We start from the raw sequence: 17,845 nt of genomic DNA, 5'->3' as shown, positions 1-17,845 counted from the left end.
AGCAAAGTATTATGCGCATGCTCCTAGGGGGATAGATTGGTAGGAAAAGACCATCGCTCGTCCCCGACCGCCACTCATAAGGAAGACAATCAAAAAATAAATCATGCTCCGACTTCATCACATAACGGTTCACCATGCGTGCATGCTACGAGAATCACAAACTTTAACACAAGTATTTCTCAAATTCACAACTACTCAACTAGCACAACTTTAATATCACCATCTTTATATCTCAAAACAATTATCAAGCATCAAACTTCTCATAGTATTCAACACACTCATAAGAAAGTTTTATTATTAATCTTGTATACCAAGCATATTAGGATTTTAAGCAAATTACCATGCTTTTTAAGACTCTCAAAATAATTTAAGTGAAGCATGAGAGATCAATAGTTTTTATAAAACAAATCCACCACCGTGCTCTAAAAGATATAAGTGAAGTACTAGAGCAAAACTACATAACTCAAAAGATATAAGCAAAGCACATAGAGTATTCTAACAAATTCCAAATCATGTATGGATCTCTCAAAAGGTGTGTACATTAAGGATGATTGTGGTAAACTAAAAAATAAAGACTCAACTAATAAAACACGCTCCAAGCAAAACACATATCATGTGGTGAATAAAAATATAGCTCCAAGTAAAGTTACCGATAGAAGTAGACGAAAGAGGGGATGCCTTCCGGGGCATCCCCAAGCTTTGGCTTTTAGGTGTCCTTATATTATCTTGGGGGTTCCATGGGCATCCCCAAGCTTAGGCTCTTGCCACTCCTTGTTCCATAATCCATCAAATCTTTACCCAAAACTTGAAAACTTCACAACACAAAACTTAAAGTAGAAAATCTCGTGAGTTCCGTTAGTGAAAGAAAATAAAAGACCACTTCAAGGTACTATAATGAAATCATTCTTTATTTATATTGGTGTTATACCTACTGTATTCCAACTTCTATATGGTTTATAAACTATTTTACTAGCCATAGATTCATCAAAATAAGCAAACAACACACGAAAAACAGAATCTGTCAAAAACAGAACAGTCTGTAGTAATCTGTAGCTAGTGCAAGATCTGGAACCCCAAAAATTCTAAAATAAATTGCTGGACGTGAGGAATTTATCTATTAATCATATTAAAAATAATTAACTAAATATCACTTTCCAAATAAAAATGGCAGCAGTTCTCGTGAGAGCTAAAGTTTCTGTTTTTTTACAGCAAGTGTAACAAGACTTTCCCCAAGTCTTCCCAACGGTTCTACTTGGCACAAACACTAATTAAACACAAAAAACACAACCAAAACATAGGCTAGATAAATTATTTATTACTAAACAGGAGCAAAAATCAAGGAATAAAAATGAAATTGGGTTGCCTCCCAACAAGCGCTATCGTTTAACGCCCCTAGCTAGGCATAAAAAGCAAGAATAGATCTAGGTATTGCCATCTTTGGTAGGCAATCCATAAGTGGCTCTCATAATAGATTCATAAGGTAATTTAATTTTCTTTCTAGGAAAGTTTTCCATGCCTTTCCTTAATAGAAATTGGAATCTAATATTTCCTTCCTTCATATCAATAATTGCACCAATCGTTCTAAGGAAAGGTCTATCAAGAATAACAGGACATGAAGGATTGCAATCTATGTCAAGAACAATAAAATCTACGGGAACATAATTCCTATTTGCAACAATAAGAACATCATTAATTCTTCCCATAGGTTTCTTAATAGTGGAATCCGCAAGGTGCAAGTTTAGAGAGCAATCATCAAAATCACGGAAACCTAACAAATCACACAAAGTCTTTGGAATCGTGGAAACACTAGCACCCAAATCACATAAAGCATAGCATTCATGATCTTTAATTTTAATTTTAGTAGTTGGTTCCCACTCATCATAAAGTTTTCTAGGGATAGAAACTTCCAACTCAAGTTTTTCTTCATAAGATTGCATCAAGGCATCAACGATATGTTTAGTAAACGCTTTATTTTAACTATAAGCGTGAGGAGAATTTAGCACGGATTGCAACAAGTAAATACAATCAATCAAAGAGAAATTTTCATAGTTAAATTCCTTGAAATCCATAATAGTGGGTTTAGCAACATCTAGGGTTTTAATTTCTTCAATCCCACTTTTATCAATTTTAGCATCAGGATCAAAAAATTCTGAATTCTTGGAATGCCTTCTAGGTAAAGGTGGATCATATTCAGTCCCATCATTATCAAGATTCATATTGCAAAACAAAGATTTAATAGGGGACACATCAATAACTTTTAGATCTTCATCTTTATTTTCATAGGAACTAGAAGAACACGCTCTTATAAAGGCATCTTTCTTAGCACGCATCCTAGCGGTTCTTTCTTTGCACTCATCAATGGAAATTCTCATGGCTTTGAGAGACTCATTGATATCATGCTTAGGTGGAATAGATCTAAGTTTGAAAGAATCAACATCAAGAGAAATTTTATCAACGTTCCTAGCCAAATCATCAATCTTAAGCAATTTTTCTTCAATCAAAGCATTAAAATTCTTTTGTGAAGTAATAAATTCTTTAATATTAGATTCAAAATTAGAGGGCATCTTATTATAATTTCCGTAAGAATTGTTGTAGGAATTACCATAATTATTAGAGGGATTACTAGGATAAGGCCTAGGATTAAAATTTCCTCTATACGCGTTGTTACCAAAATTGTTCCTACCAACAAAATTCACATCCATAGATTCATTATTATTCTCAATCAAAGTAGACAAGGGCATATCATTAGGATTAGAAGAAACACCCTTATTAGCAAATAATTTCATAAGTTCATCCATCTTTCCAGTCAAAACATTAATTTCTTCTATCGCAAAAGTGATTTCCATAAAAGTGCCTCCCGCGGCCGAATCTAAAAGATTTCTAGAAGCAAAATTCAATCCGGCATAAAAAATTTGTATAATCATCCACAAATTTAAACCATGAGTAGGGCAATTACGTATCATTAGTTTCATTCTCTCCCAAGCTTGTGCAACATGTTCATGATCAAGTTGCTTAAAATTCATAATATCATTTCTAAAAGATATGATCTCAGCGGGAGGAAAATACTTAGAGATAAAAGCATCTTTGCACTTGTTCCATGAATCAATACTATTTTTAGGCAAAGACGAAAACCAAGCTTTAGCACGATCTCTAAGCGAAAAAGGAAATTGCTTCAATTTAACAATATCATTATCCACATCTTTCTTCTTTTGCATATCACACAAATCAATGAAGCTATTTAGATGGGTAGCGGCACCTTCACTAGGAAGGCCGGAAAACGGATCTTTCATGACAAGATTCAACAAAGCAGTATTAATCTCACAAGATTCAGCATCAGTAAGAGGAGCAATCGGAGTGCTAATAAAATCATTGTTGTTGGTATTGGTGAAGTCACCCAATTTAGTGTTATCTTGAGCCATCATGACAAGCAAGCAAACTAACACACAGGCAAACAAAAAGCAAGCGGGCAAAAAGAGGCAAATAGAGATAGAGAGGGAGGATAGAGAGAGAGGGCGAATAAAACGGCAAGGGTGAAGTGGAGGAGAGGAAAACGAGAGGAAAATGGCAAATAATGTAATGCGGGAGATAAGGGTATGTGATGGGTACTTGGTATGTTAACTTTTGCGTAGACCTCCCCGGCAACGGCGCCAGAAATCCTTCTTGCTACCGCTTGAGCACTGCGTTGGTTTTCCCTGAAGAGGAAGGGATGATGCGGCAAAGTAGCGTAAGTATTTCCATCAGTTTTTGAGAACCAAGGTATCAATCCAGTAGGAGGCTATGCGCGAGTCCCTCATACCTGCACAAAACAAATAAATCTTCGCAACCAACGCGAATAGGGGTTGTCAATCCCTACACGACCACTTACGAGAGTGAGATCTGATAGATATGATAAGATAATATTTTTGGTATTTTTGTGATAAAGATGCAAAGTAAAATAAAGGCAAAGTAAAAAAGCAAAGGAAATAACTAAGTAGTAGGAGATTAATATGATAAAGATAGACCCCGGGGCCATAGTTTTCACTAGTGGCTTCTCTCGAGAGCATAAGTATTCTACGGTGGGTGAACAAATTACTGTTGAGCAATTGACAGAATTGAGCATAGTTATGAGAATATCTAGGTATGATGATGTATATAGGCATCACATCCGAGACAAGTAGACCGACTCCTGCCTGCATCTACTACTATTACTCCACTCATCGACTGCTATCCAGCATGCATCTAGAGTGTTAAGTTAAAAACAGAGTAATGCCTTAAGCAAGATGACATGATGTGGAGGGATAGACTCATGCAATATGATGAAAACCCCATCTTGTTATCCTCGATGGAAACAATACAATACGTGCCTTGCTGCCCCTACTGTCACTGGGAAAGGACACCACAAGATTGAACCCAAAGCTAAGCACTTCTCCCATTGCAAGAAAGATCAACCTAGTAGGCCAAACCAAACTGGTAATTCGAAGAGACTTGCAAAGATAACCAATCATACATAAAAGAATTTAGAGAAGATTCAAATATTATTCATAGATAGACTAGATCATAAACCCACAATTCATCGGTCTCAACAAACACACCGCAAAAAGAATATTACATCGAATAGTTCTCCACAAGAGAGGGGGAGAACATTGTATTGAGATCCAAAAAGAGAGAGAAGCCATCTAGCTAATAACTATGGACCCGTAGGTCTGAGGTAAACTACTCACACTTCATCGGAGAGGCTATGGTGTTGATGTAGAAGCCCTCCGTGATCGATGCCCCCTTCGTCGGAGCTCCGAAACAGGCCCCAAGATGGGATCTCGTGGATACAGAAAGTTGCGGCGGTGGAATTAGGGTTTTGGCTCTGTATCTGATCGTTTGGGGGTACGTAGGTATATATAGGAGGAAGGAGTACGTCGGTGGAGCAACAGGGGGCCCACGAGGGTGGAGGGCGCGCCTGGTGGGGGTAGGCGTGCCCCCTACCTCGTGGCCTCCTCTTTTGTGTCTTGACGTAGGGTCCAAGTCTCCCGGGTCTTGTTCGTTGAGAAAATCACGTTCCCGAAAGTTTCATTCCGTTTGGACTCCGTTTGATATTCCTTTTCTTCGAAACCCTAAAATAGGCAAAAAACAACAATTCTAGGCTAGGCCTCCGGTTAATAGGTTAGTCCCAAAAATAATATAAAAGTGGAAAATAAAGCCCAATAATGTCCAAAACAGTAGATAATATAGCATGGAGCAATCAAAAATTATAGATACGTTGGAGGCGTATCAGTTATTCATTTGAATCAGAGAATAATGGTTGTTCTATTTATATGAGTAATATCTTTTATGGTCATGCACCCTTGATGAGTGGTCTATGTTTACTAAATCTTGATAGTAGTGATACACATGTTCATAGTATTGAAGCCAAAAGATGCAGAGTTGATAACGATAATGCAAGTTATTTGTGGCACTGCCGTTTAGGTCATATTGGTGTAAAGCGCATGAAGAAACTCCATTCTGATGGACTTCTGGAATCACTTGATTATGAATCACTTGGTACTTGCGAACCGTGCCTCATGGGCAAGATGACTAAAACTCCGCTCTCCAAAACAATGGAGCGAGAAACAGAGTTATTGGAAATCTTACATACTGATGTATGTCGTCCAATGAACATTGAAGCTCGTGGCGGATATCATTATTTTCTCACCTTCACAGATGATTTGAGCAGATATGGGTGTATCTACTTAATGAAACATAAGTCTGAAACATTTGAAAAGTTCAAAGAATTTCAGAGTGAAGTGGAAAATCATTGTAACAAGAAAATAAAGTTTCTACGATCTGATCATGGAGGAGAATATTTGAGTTACGAGTTTGGTATTCATTTGAAACAATACGGAATAGTTTCGCAACTCACGCCACCCGAAACACCATAGTGTAATGGTGTGTCTGAACATCGTTACCGCACTTTACTAGATATGGTGCGATCTATGATGTCTCTTACTGATTTACCGCCATCATCTTGGGGTTATGCTTTAGAGACGGCTGCATTCACGTTAAATAGGGCACCATCTAAATCCGTTGAGACGACACCTTATGAACTGTGGTTTGGCAAGAAACCCAAGTTGTCGTTTCTTAAAGTTTGGGGCTGCGATGCTTATGTGAAGAAGCTTCAACCTAATAAGCTCGAACCCAAATCGGAGGAATGCGTCTTCATAGGATACCCAAAGGAGACTGTTGGGTACACCTTCTATCACAGATCCAAAGGCAAGATATTCGTTGCTAAGAATGGATCCTTTCTAGAGAAGGAGTTTCTCTCGAAAGAAGTGAGTGGGAGGAAAGCAGAACTTGACGAGATAATTGTACCTTCTCCATTATTGGAAAGTAGTTCATCACTAAAATCAGTTCCAGTGATTCCTACACCAGTAAGTGAGGAAGCTAATGATGATGATCATGAAACTTCTGATCAAGTTACTACCAAACCTCGTAGGTCAACCAGAGTAAGATCCGCACCAGAGTGGTACGGCAATCCTGTTCTGGAAGTCATGTTACTTGACCATGACGAACCTACGAACTATGAGGAAGCGATGATGAGCCCAGATTCCGCAAAATGGCTTGAGGCCATGAAATCTGAGATGGGATCCATGTATGAGAACAAAGTATGGACTTTGGTTGACTTTCCCATTGATCGGCAGGCCATAGAGAATAAATGGATCTTCAAGAAGAAGACTGACGCTGACGGTAATGTTACTGTCTACAAAGCTCGACTTGTTGCGAAAGGTTTTCGACAAGTTGAAGGAGTTGACTATGATGAGACCTTCTCACCCGTAGCAATGCTTAAGTCCGTCCGAATCATGTTAGCAATTGCCGCATTTTATCGTTATGAAATTTGGCAAATGGATGTCAAAACTACATTCCTTAATGGATATCCTAAAGAAGAGTTGTATATGATGCAACCAGAAGGTTTTGTCAATCCAAAAGGTGCTAACAAAGTGCGCAAGCTCCAACGATCCATTTATGGACTGGTGCAAGCCTCTCGGAGTTGGAATATACACTTTGATAGTGTGATCAAAGCATATGGTTTTATACAGACTTTTGGAGAAGCCTGTATTTACAAGAAAGTGAGTGGGAGCTCTGTAGCTTTTCTGATATTATATGTGGATGACATATTGCTGATCGGAAATGATACTGAACTTCTGAATAGCATAAAAGGATACTTGAATAAGAATATTTCAATTAAAGACCTCGGTAAAGCTGCTTATATATTGGGCATCAAGATCTATAGAGATAGATCAAGACGCTTAATTGGACTTTCACAAAGCACATACCTTGATAAAGTTTTGAAGTAGTTCAATATGGATCAAGCAAAGAAAGGGTTCTTGATTGTGTTATAAGGTGTGAAGTTGAGTCAGACTCAATGCCCGACTACTTCAGAAGATAGAGAGAAAATGAAAGGTGTTCCCTATGCTTCAGCCGTAGGCTCTATCATGTATGCAATGCTGTGTACCAGACCTGATGTGTGCCTTGCTATCAGTCTAGTAGGGAGGTACCAAAGTAATCCAGGAGTGGATCACTAGAAAGCAATCAAGAACATCCTGAAATACCTGAAAAGGACTAAGGATATGTTTCTCGTATATGGAGGTGACAAAGAGCTCGTCGTAAACGGTTACGTCGATGCAAGCTTTGACACTGACCCAGATGACTCTAAGTCACAAATCGGATACGTGTTTTTATTAAATGGTGGAGCTGTCATTTGGTGCAGTTCCAAGCAGAGTGTCGTGGCGGGATCTACGTGTGAAGCGGAATAAATAGCTGCTTCGGAAGCAGCAAATGAAGGAGTCTGGATGAAGGAGTTCATATCCGATCTAGGTGTCATACCTAGTGCATCAGGTCCAATGAAAATCTTTTGTGACAATACTGGTGCAATTGTCTTGACAAAGGAATCCAAATTTCACAAGATAACTAAGCACATCAAGAGACACTTCAATTCCATCCGTGATCAAGTCAAGGAGGGAGACATAGAGATTTGCAAGATACATACGGATCTGAATGTTGCAGACCCATTGACTAAGCCTCTCTCACGAGAAAAACATGATCAGCACCAAGACTCCATGGGTGTTAGAATCATTACTGTGTAATCTAGATTATTGACTCTAGTGCAAGTGGGAGACTGAAGGAAATATGCCCTAGAGGCAATAATAAAGTTGTTAGTTATATTTCCTTATATCATGATAACTGTTTATTATTCATGCTAGAATTGTATTAACCAGAAACTTAGTACATGTGTGAATACATAGACAAACAGAGTGTCACTAGTATGCCTCTACTTGACTAGCTCATTGAATCAAAGATGGTTAAGTTTCCTAGACATAGACATGAGTTGTCATTTGATTAACGAGATCGCATCATTAGAGAATGATGTGATTGACTTTGTCGGATCACGGGTTCCGGCAAAAACCTTAAGGTTCGAACACTGGGGTGCGCACGAAGATTTTCCCCTACCGATCCACGTCCTAGCTCGACTAAGATCTTACGAACTAACTTGACGAACTCGCAACGCAATGGACACAAGATTTATACTGGTCCGGGCCACCGTTGTGGTGTAATACCTTACTCCAGTGTGGTGGTGGTGGATTGCCTCTTGGGCTGATGATGAATAGTACAAGGGGAAGAACAACCTCCTGAGGTTGAGGTGTTCTTGTGCTCGGTAGATATGTGGCCAAGGATGTGGTGGCTCCAATCTAAGATTCGGTCCTCCCTAGCTATGGTTGTGGCTAGTCCTATTTATAGTGACCTTGGTCCTCTCACCAAATATTGAGTGGGAAGTGAGCCAACAACGGCCAATTCGAAGGGGGACAACTAGTATAAGCTATCCTAACAAAAGCAGTCTTCGCCTGCCAAAGGCTCTGATGGTGACACCGTCTTGGGCTCCATGGTGACCTCCATCTTGCCGTCCTTCTGGTCTTGGTCTCGTTGCACCAATATGGAAACCTTCGCTTGATGCCTCGGTACTCCGCGCCTGCTCTTGCCCCCTTAGCACCAAAGAGGAAACAAGGACGCTGCGCGCGCTGGCGCCCGCCTGGTCTCGATCGTCATGACTCATGTCACGAGAACCTCGCGAGGTTTGCCTGGCCTTGAACTCTCCGCCCCTCATGAGCCAGCCTGGTGAGGATGCTCCTGAGGAGGTCTTGTGTCGTCTGCCTCGTGAGGCTTGGCCGCTCGCAAGGGTCTTGATTCCTTGTTGATGAAGATGGGCCGTACAGGCCTGCTAGCAAAGCCACGCCGTGGGCTGCAGGCAGGCAAGTCTGGGGACTCCCATTCCGAGAATGCTGACAGTAGCCCCCAGGACCAAGGCACACTCGGGCTTGGCTTCGAGGCGAAGCCAAAGGTCAAGTGCGGAGTGTCGCGGGCCCCAATAGCCCGCGGTCTTGGTCGACGCGTGGTGGTTGATTGGACGTGGGCGTCTCTGCTTCCCCACGCTGCCTCAGCAACTGCCCGACTTGACAAGTCCCTGCGACATGCAAGGAAAACCATCATTACCTATGATCATGGGGGGTGCTGGTTGGCCTTCTCCTCGTATAAATGGGAGGGGGTGGAGCCCCCGTCGCCCGTCTTCCCTCTGCCTCTTCTGCTTCTTCTCCTTTCTTGCTCCTCTCCTGCCACCAATGGCGCCGTCGAGGAGGTTCACTGCCGCGGAGAAGGGGAAGGCCCATCGCGAGGGGCCTGGCTCTCCGGTGCCCAAGCGTGGACGCAACCGTCCACGCAAGCACACCACAACCCCCGCCGCGGCCCTACGCAGCCGTGGTGGTGCCGCTTCGCGAGGTAGGGGTCGCTCCGGTCGTGGTAGTCTCATTGATGAAGGGAGACGTGTCGTGGTCGCGCTGCCTGCCCGGCCACGCTTCCACTCGGCGGAGATGTTGCCGGAGTTCGTCGTCTGGTCGGAGAACCCGGCCGACAACTGGCTTAAGCTCCCATGCTTCTTCGCTGACGAGCTGCCGGCCTCAGGTCCAGGCGGGCTTTGGCTACAGGCAGACGATTGCTGCAGCAGGGCTTCCTGGGTCGCGGTCGAGGTCTTCACCACGGGCAATGTAGCTCTGGCCCGCGGTTGGTAGACGTTTGCCCCCGCGCACGGCCTGGACAGGCGGTGCACCCTTCACTTCAAGTACGACGATGATGCGACCCTCTATGTGAGGGTGTTTGGGGAATATGGTAGCCGCGCCGGGTGCTGCCCCGAGGTGAACGACGACGAGGAGGTGCTCGGCCTTGGTGACGGCCGCGACCAGGATGAGGGCGAACCCGCCCTTGGTGCCGACCGCGTCTCGTCCGGCTATGGAAGCTCTTCCCCCAGCGATAGCTCCAGCAGTGGCGGCTTACGACCAGCCGCCACGCCGCCATGCCCGCTTCGAAGACGGTGGCGGGTCGTCTCGTTGCCGCGCCTCCGTGAAGCGCGAGGAGGGGTCCGGCTGAGCTTAGGAGGGTGCTGGGGCCTGCCCCTGTGGACCGCTGTAGGCGCCGCTTCTATTTTGTTCTTCTTTTCCTTCCTGCATCGGAAAGAAACTAGAATGGGCCCCGAAGGGGCGTGTATCGAACTATTATCTCAATCGTTATGTTATGTTTGTCGTTCCTGTGCTGTGTCGCAACATCGTCGTTTTATGTAGGGATAACTTAGCTCGACTTGTTTTGAGTGGCCTCCTCCTCACGCGACGCTTGCTTCCTAGTACCTGTCGAGGCCACCTTAACCTGATATGTGCTTAGGAACTGCAAAAAAATTTGTCAAGAGGTTTATTGCTCACCCGGGGCTTGGTCATAGCCGCCGCTGGCCTTGACTCGGCACTTCGCGTCGCGATACCCATGGGGCACGGATTAGGAGAGGTGCGCCAGCTTGTGGGCTCAAACGAGGGTGCCTCGCGAAAAGATAGAAGGAGGAAGCTCACGAAGGTACCTGTTCAGCCCCCTCGCGAGGGACGTGAGGGAGAGTATAGGTCGACCAAAGAGGCGAAGGTAGAAACAGAGTTCGAAAGCGATAAAACAGGACCAACAAGAGACACCAGAAAGCAAATTTCAATTAAAAGAGGGGCGAGCCAACTTCAGAAAGCAAATGAAAAGCCGCGTCCGACACCTAGTCTAGTCTTCGACGTCCTCTCACCAGCGCGGAGCTAAGTGCTACCACTCGGTGTGGGAGGGAGCCCCCGAGGCCCAAGGGCGGCTCTCCTGAGGCTCCGGGGCGTGTACGGACCCACTCATTATTACGTGAGAGTGTCACGGGCGGCGAGTCTTCACAGGAACAAGGCCTTGCTTCACAGGAACTGGGACTTTCTTCACAGGCACTAAGCCTTTCTTTACAGGCACCGGGCCTTCTTCACAAGCACTGGGCCTTTCTTCATGGGTAGAACTTCCAGAGGTGTTGGATGTTCCAGGCGTTCTGGACGGGTACCCCGTCCTACGTCTCCAGGCGCGCGGCGCCAGGCCTAGAGACGTGGACGACCTTGAACGGGCCCTCCCACATGGGTGAGAGCTTATGCAGCCCCTCCCTGGAGAGCACCCGCCTTAGGACGAGGTCACCCACCTCAAGAGTCCTGGAGCGGATGCTGCGACAGTGGTACCGCCGCAGCACCTGCTGGTATCTTGCCGCCCGTAGTGCAGCCTCGCAGCGACGTTCCTCCCCCAACACGAGGTCCATCCCCCGCGTGGCGTCCTGCTGCGTCTCATTAAACGCCAGGACCCTTGCGGAGCAATGCTTGACCTCGTGAGGGAGGACTGCTTATGCTCCATAGACGAGGAAGAACGGGGTTTCGCCCGTTGGCTTGGTGGCGGTGGTGCGTATCTACCACAACACGGACTGGAGCTCATCATGCCAGCCCCTGCCGCAGGCTTCGAGCTTCTTCTTGAAGGTCCTGGTCTTGAGGCCCCTCAGGACCTCCGCGTTGGCGCGTTTGACCTGGCCATTGCTCTTGGGGTGTGCTACCGAGGCATAGCATATCTGCGTTCCAAGGTTAGCACAATATGACTTGAAGATATTACTAGTGAACTGCGAGCCATTATCGGTGATGATGCGGTTGGGGACCCCAAAACGGCTCACGAGGCCCTTGATAAATTTGACCGCAGGAGCCAGCTGGGATGGCGCAGACGGCTTCAACCTCCGACCACTTAGTGAACTTGTCGATGGCGACGTAGAGGTATCAATATCCCCCAGGCGCCCGAGGGAACGGGCCCAGAATATCCAGCCCCCAGACCGTGAATGGCCACGAGAGTGGAATGGTCTGGAGGCCCTGAGCTGGCTGATGGATCTGCTTGGCATGGAATTGGCAGGCCTCGTAGGACTTCACCAGCTCAGTCGCATCGTTGAGCGCCGTAGGCCAGTAGAATCCACATCGGAATGCCTTGCCGGCGAGGGTTCACGATGACGAGTGGTGCCCACAGTCCCCGCCATGTATGTCCGCTATCAGCTCTTTCCCCTATTCCCTGGAGATACAATGCAGTGAAACGTCATTTGGTCGCTTCATGTATAACTCACCGTCCTGGATGCAGTATGTTGTGGCCTGACGGGCCACGCGCTCCGCGTCCTCCTCCTTCTCCGGCAACTCCCCTTGCATCAGGTATCCCTTGAATTCATTGGTCCAGCATCCCTCCTGGGGCTCGAGTGCCAGGAGTAGGCGCTCTCCTGAGGTCGGGCCACAAGCTGGGGCTCCTGTGGCAGGAGGCTGCAGGAGTTCCTCCCGAGGCTGAGTTGTTCTTGAAAGCGGTGGCATTGCTAATGGCTTGAAGAGCCGCTCCTCGAAGATGCCAGGCTCCTGGGGCTATCGCTTGGATGCTCTTCTGGCGATGTCGTCAGCTTCCTTGGTGGTGCCACGGGGCACGTGTTGCAACTCGAGGCCCAGAAATTGCTTCTCCATCTTGCGCACCTCCGCAAGATATGCTTCCATGTGCTCGTCCTTCGGCTCATATACCTTGTTGGAGAAGTTGACGAGGAGTTGTGAGTCGCCCCTGATAGTGAGACACTTCACCCCCAGCGCCGCCGCAGCCTTCAGGCCGACTATGAGGCATTTGTATTCTGCAACGTTGTTGGAGACCTTCTCGCCCTGTTGGAAGCAGAGCTGCACGGCGTAGTAGAGCTTGTCCTGAGTGGGCGAGATGAGTACTGATCCATCCCCCACGCCCTGGCGCGCGAAGGCACCATCAAAATACATGACCCAGCCATTAGGCGCCTTGCTTCCCGGCGAGAGGGACCAGTCTTCGCCTTCTTCAAGCGCCGGGGCGTCTGCCCATTCTGCCATGAAATTAGCGAGCACGGCTCCCTTGATGACCCTGGTAGTACTGAACTCCAACTGGAATGCTTGCAACTCGATGTTCCATTCAGCGACTCTTCCGACAGAGTTGGGGCTCCTGAGCACTCTCTCCAATGGGTAAGCTGAGACGACCTTGATGGGGTGGCCCTGGAAGTAGTGCCGCACCTTTTGTGAGGCCACTAGGAGCGCGAGTAGGAGCTTCTGAGGCATGGGGTACTGCGCTCTTGCGTCCCGCAACACCGTGCTGACGAAGTATACCGGGTGCTCGACGAGGGTAGGCGTGCTGATGAGGTTTACGTCTTCCGGAAGCTGGGGTGCCTCTTGAGGGGGTAGAGCCCACGACGTTTGATCGCTTGCCGAAATCTTCGCGAGTTTGGGGGTGTCATCCTGCCGAGCCTGATCCTCTGCCGTTGCTGCTGCTACGGCCCTTGTGGCGCCCTTCTGGTCTTGCGTCATCTCTGCTGGAGGCGTGGCACGGCGCGATGCGCCCTTGGCTTGGTGTTCTTCCCGAACCGCCACCAGAGCCGCGCTGGCTGAGTACGGGGTGGCGGCAAGATAGATCACTATGGGCTCGCGAGGTCGTGGCGCCACCATCACTGGAGGGCTGGTCAGGTATCTCTTAAGGTCTTGAAAAGCTTGGTCGGCCTCCGGGGTCCACTTGAATGGGCCCTTCTTTTTCATCAGCTTGAAGAAGGGTAGGGTGCGCTCTCCCAGCTTGGAGATGAAGAGCCCCAACGCAGTCACCCGACCAGCCAACTTCTGCATTTCCTTGAGGGTCTATGGTGGACTCATGTCTTCAATGGCCTTGACCTTCTCTGGGTTGGCCTCGATCCCCCTGTGGGACACTAGGAAACCCAGCAGCTTGCCGAAAGGGACACCAAACACACATTTCTCTAGGTTGAGCCACAAGTCCACCTGGCGAAGGCTTTCAAAGGTCTCCTGCAGGTCTTGGATCAACGTCCCCGCCTCCCAAGACTTCACCGCGATGTCGTCGACGTAGGCTTCAGCGTTTCTCCCGAGCTGCCGCCCTAAGGCGATGTGCATGAGCTTCTAGAAGGTTGCGCCCGTGTTGCGCAGCCCGAATGGCATGCAAGTGTAGTAGTACACCCCACACGGGGTCAAGAAGGCCGTCTTCTCCACATCTTCTACCGCCATCTTGATCTGGTGATATCCTGAGAACGCGTCCAGGAAGCATAGCAAGTCGCACTCGGCGGTGGAGTCGACGATCTGGTCGATGTGTGGAAGCGGGAACGGATCTTGAGGGCAGGCCTTGTTGAGGTTGGTGAAGTCGATGCACATCCGCTCCTTCCCGTCTTTCTTGGGGACGACGACGGGGTTCGCCAGCCATTCGGGGTACCAAACCTCGCGAATGACACCCGCAACCTCCAACTTGCGGGTTTCTTGGATGATGAAAGCTTGCTTCTCCGTGGAATGCCGCCTTGCCTTCTGCTTCACGAGGCGTACGTTGGGGCACACCTTCAGGTGGTGCTCTATTACCTCTCTTGGGACCCCTACCAGCTGATCGGGCTCCCAGGCGAACACTCCCTTGTTTGCACACAAAAACTTCACTAGCGCCTCCTTCTGAGCAGGCTCGAGGTTGGATCCTATGGTAAAGGTTGCCCCTGAGAAACCGTCCACCTCAAACAACACTTGCTTGGTTTCTGCCTTGTCCTGAGTGAAGAACTGCTTCTTCTTGGTTGGTGCGGCTCCCTTGGCCTTGGAGGTATCTACGTCGGCGGGTCGTGCTGCCGCGGCGGCCTTGAGGGCAAGCTTGAGCGCAGCCAGGGCCTCCTTGGCGTCCCCCTTGATGGTGAGGACACCCTGGCTCCCCGGCATCTTCATGAGATTGTAAGCAGGATGGGTTGCTGCCATGAACTGGGCCAGAGCTGGGTACCCGAGGATGGCGTTGTACGGGAGGCCAATGCGGGCGATGTCGAAGCCGATGAGCTCGATGCGGTAGTTGTCACGCGTGCCGAAGGTCACGGGGAGGCGGATCTGCCCCAGGGAGCGGGCGGGGCCTCCGCCAACCCCCGAGAAGGGCTTGCTGGGGTGGAGCCGCTCAAACGGTACGTGAAGGAGGCTGAAGGCCTCGACGGAGAGCACATTGAGGCCGGCACCGCCGTTGATGAGCGTCTTGGTGATGGATACGTGGCTGATGGTGGGTGCGCACAACATCAGGAGTGCACCCGAGCCAATGGTGGAGGTGGGATGATCCTCCGAGTCGAAGGTGAGATTGGCCTCAGGCGCGGCCCAGCTGGGCGGAGCCCCCGGGCGCTTGGAAGCGGCGCCGATCTGGCGAAAGTACGACTTTACATGCCGATCTGAGGGTGGTGCTTGTGAACCGCCGAGAAGGGCTGCGATGATGGGGGCCGCCGGTTCCCGAAGCGAGTGATGAAGAGGTTGCGCAACTCCTCCCAGGTGGTGACAGAAGACTCCGGCAAATGGGAGAGCCAGCCGTGCGGCGCGCCTACAAGGGCCACTGGGAACCAGTTGGCCATGATCTTGTCGTTGCCCCCGGCTTCTAGGACGGCCTCCTCGTATGCTAGCAGGAAAGTTGATGGGTCCGCCGTGCCGTCGTAGCGTGGCGGCATCTCCGGCTTGAACTTGGGTGGACACTGTGCCTGCCGCAAGGGCTCAGAGCCCCCGAGCGCCGCCGTGGGCACCGGTAGATCCAGCTGGAAGGGCGCCCGCCATGGGGAGCGGGCGTGGAGATGGTGGAGTGCGAGTCGACGGAAGGAAGACTCCGGTGCACCCCTACCTGGCGCACCAAATGTCGGATCACTGGTTCCAGCAAAACCCTTAAGGTTCGAACACTAGTGTGCGCGCAAAGATTCCCACCTACCAATCCACGTCCTAGCTCGGCTAAGATCTTACGAACTAACTTGACGAACTCACAACGCAAAGGAGACAAGATTTATACTGGTTCGGGCCACCGTTGTGGTGTAATACCCTACTCCAGTGTGGTGGTGGTGGATTGCCTCTTGGGCTGGTGATGAACAGTACAAGGGGAAGAACAACCTCCTGAGGTCGAGGTGTTCTTGTGCTCGGTGGATGTGTGGCCAAGGATGTGGTGGCTCCAATCTAAGATCCGGTCCTCCCTAGCTATGGTGGTGGCTAGTCCTATTTATAGTGGCCTTGGTCCTCTCCCCAAATATTGAGCAGGAAGGGAGGCAACAACGGCCAATTCGAAGGGGGACAGCTAGTACAAGCTATCCTGACAAAAGCAGTCTTCGCCTGCCAAAGGCTCTGGTGGTGACGCCATTTTGGGCTCCACGGTGACCTCCGTCTTGTCGTCCTTCCGGTCTTGGTCTTGATGCACCAATATGGAAACCTTTGCTTGATGCCTCGGTACTCCGCGCCCGCGCTTTCCCCCTTAGCACCAAAGAGGAAACAAGGACGCTGCGCGCGCTGGCGCCCGCCTGGTCTCGATCGTCATGGCTCACGTCATGAGAACCTCGCGAGGTTTTCCTGGCCTTGAACTCTCCGCCCCTCATGAGCCAGCCTGGTGAGTCCGCTCCTGAGGAGATCTTGTGTTGTCCGCCTCGCGAGGGTCTTGATTCCTTGTTGATGAAGATGGGCCGTACATGCCTGCTAGCAAAGCGACACCGTGGGCCGCAGGCAGGAAAGTCTGGGGACCCCCGTTCCCAGAATGCCGACAGACTTGACCCATTCCGTTAGCTTAGCATGATGATCGTTAGTTTGTTGCTATTGCTTTCTCCATAACTTATACATGTTCCTATGACTATGAAATCATGCAACTCCCGAATACCAAAGGAACACTTTGTGTGCTACCAAACATCACAACGTAACTGGCTGATTGTAAAGGTGCTCTACAGGTGTCTCCGATGGTGTTTGTTGAGTTGGCATAGATTGAGATTAGGATTTGTCACTCCGACTGTCGGAGCGGTACCTCTGGGCCCTCTCGGTAATGCACATCAATATAAGCCTGTCAAGCAATGTGACTAATGTGTTAGTTGCAGGATGATGCATTACGAAACGAGTAAAGAGACTTGCCGGTAACGAGATTGAACTAGGTATTGAGATATCGACGATCGAATCTCTGGCAAGTAACATACCGATGACAAAGCGAACAACGTATATCGTTATGCAGTTTGACCGATAATGATCTTCGTAGAATATGTGGGAGCCAATATGAACATCCAGGTTCCGCTATTGGTTATTGACTAGAGACGTGTCTCGGTCATGTCTACATAGTTCTCGAACCCGTAGGGTCCGCACGCTTAACGTTCGGTGACAATCGGTATTATGAGTTTATGTGTTTTGATGAACTGAAGGTTGTTCGGAGTCCCGGATGTGATCACAGGCATGAATAGGAGTCTCAAAATGGTCGATACATAAAGATCAATATATTGGAAGCCTATGTTTGGACATCGGAAAGGTTCCGAGTGAGTTCGGGCATATACCGGAGTACCGGGGGGTTACCGGAACCCCCCGGGGAGTATATGGGCCCTAATGGGCTTTAGTGGGGAGAGAGAGGCAGCCAGGGTAGGCCACGCGCCCCCTCCCCCTCTGGTCCGAATTGGACTAGGAAGGGGGGGGCGCCCCCTTTCCTTCCTCCCTCTCTCCCCTTCATTCTCTCCTAGTCC

The 17,845-nt window shown here is 48.6% G+C and overlaps 1 pseudogene; it reads right to left on the bottom strand.

Annotated features, from left to right (window-relative positions):
• The window catches only part of LOC147985268 (uncharacterized), a 64,218-nt pseudogene extending 48,389 nt beyond the window's left edge, over positions 1-15,829 (bottom strand).
• Between the last annotated feature and the right edge of the window lie 2,016 nt (positions 15,830-17,845).

The sequence above is a fragment of the Triticum urartu genome, chromosome 2A, assembly GCF_056163025.1.
Source record: "Triticum urartu cultivar PI428250 chromosome 2A, HENAU_Tu73, whole genome shotgun sequence".
Classification (NCBI taxonomy): Eukaryota; Viridiplantae; Streptophyta; class Magnoliopsida; order Poales; family Poaceae; genus Triticum; species Triticum urartu.
This window is presented reverse-complemented; position numbering and strand designations above follow the sequence as displayed.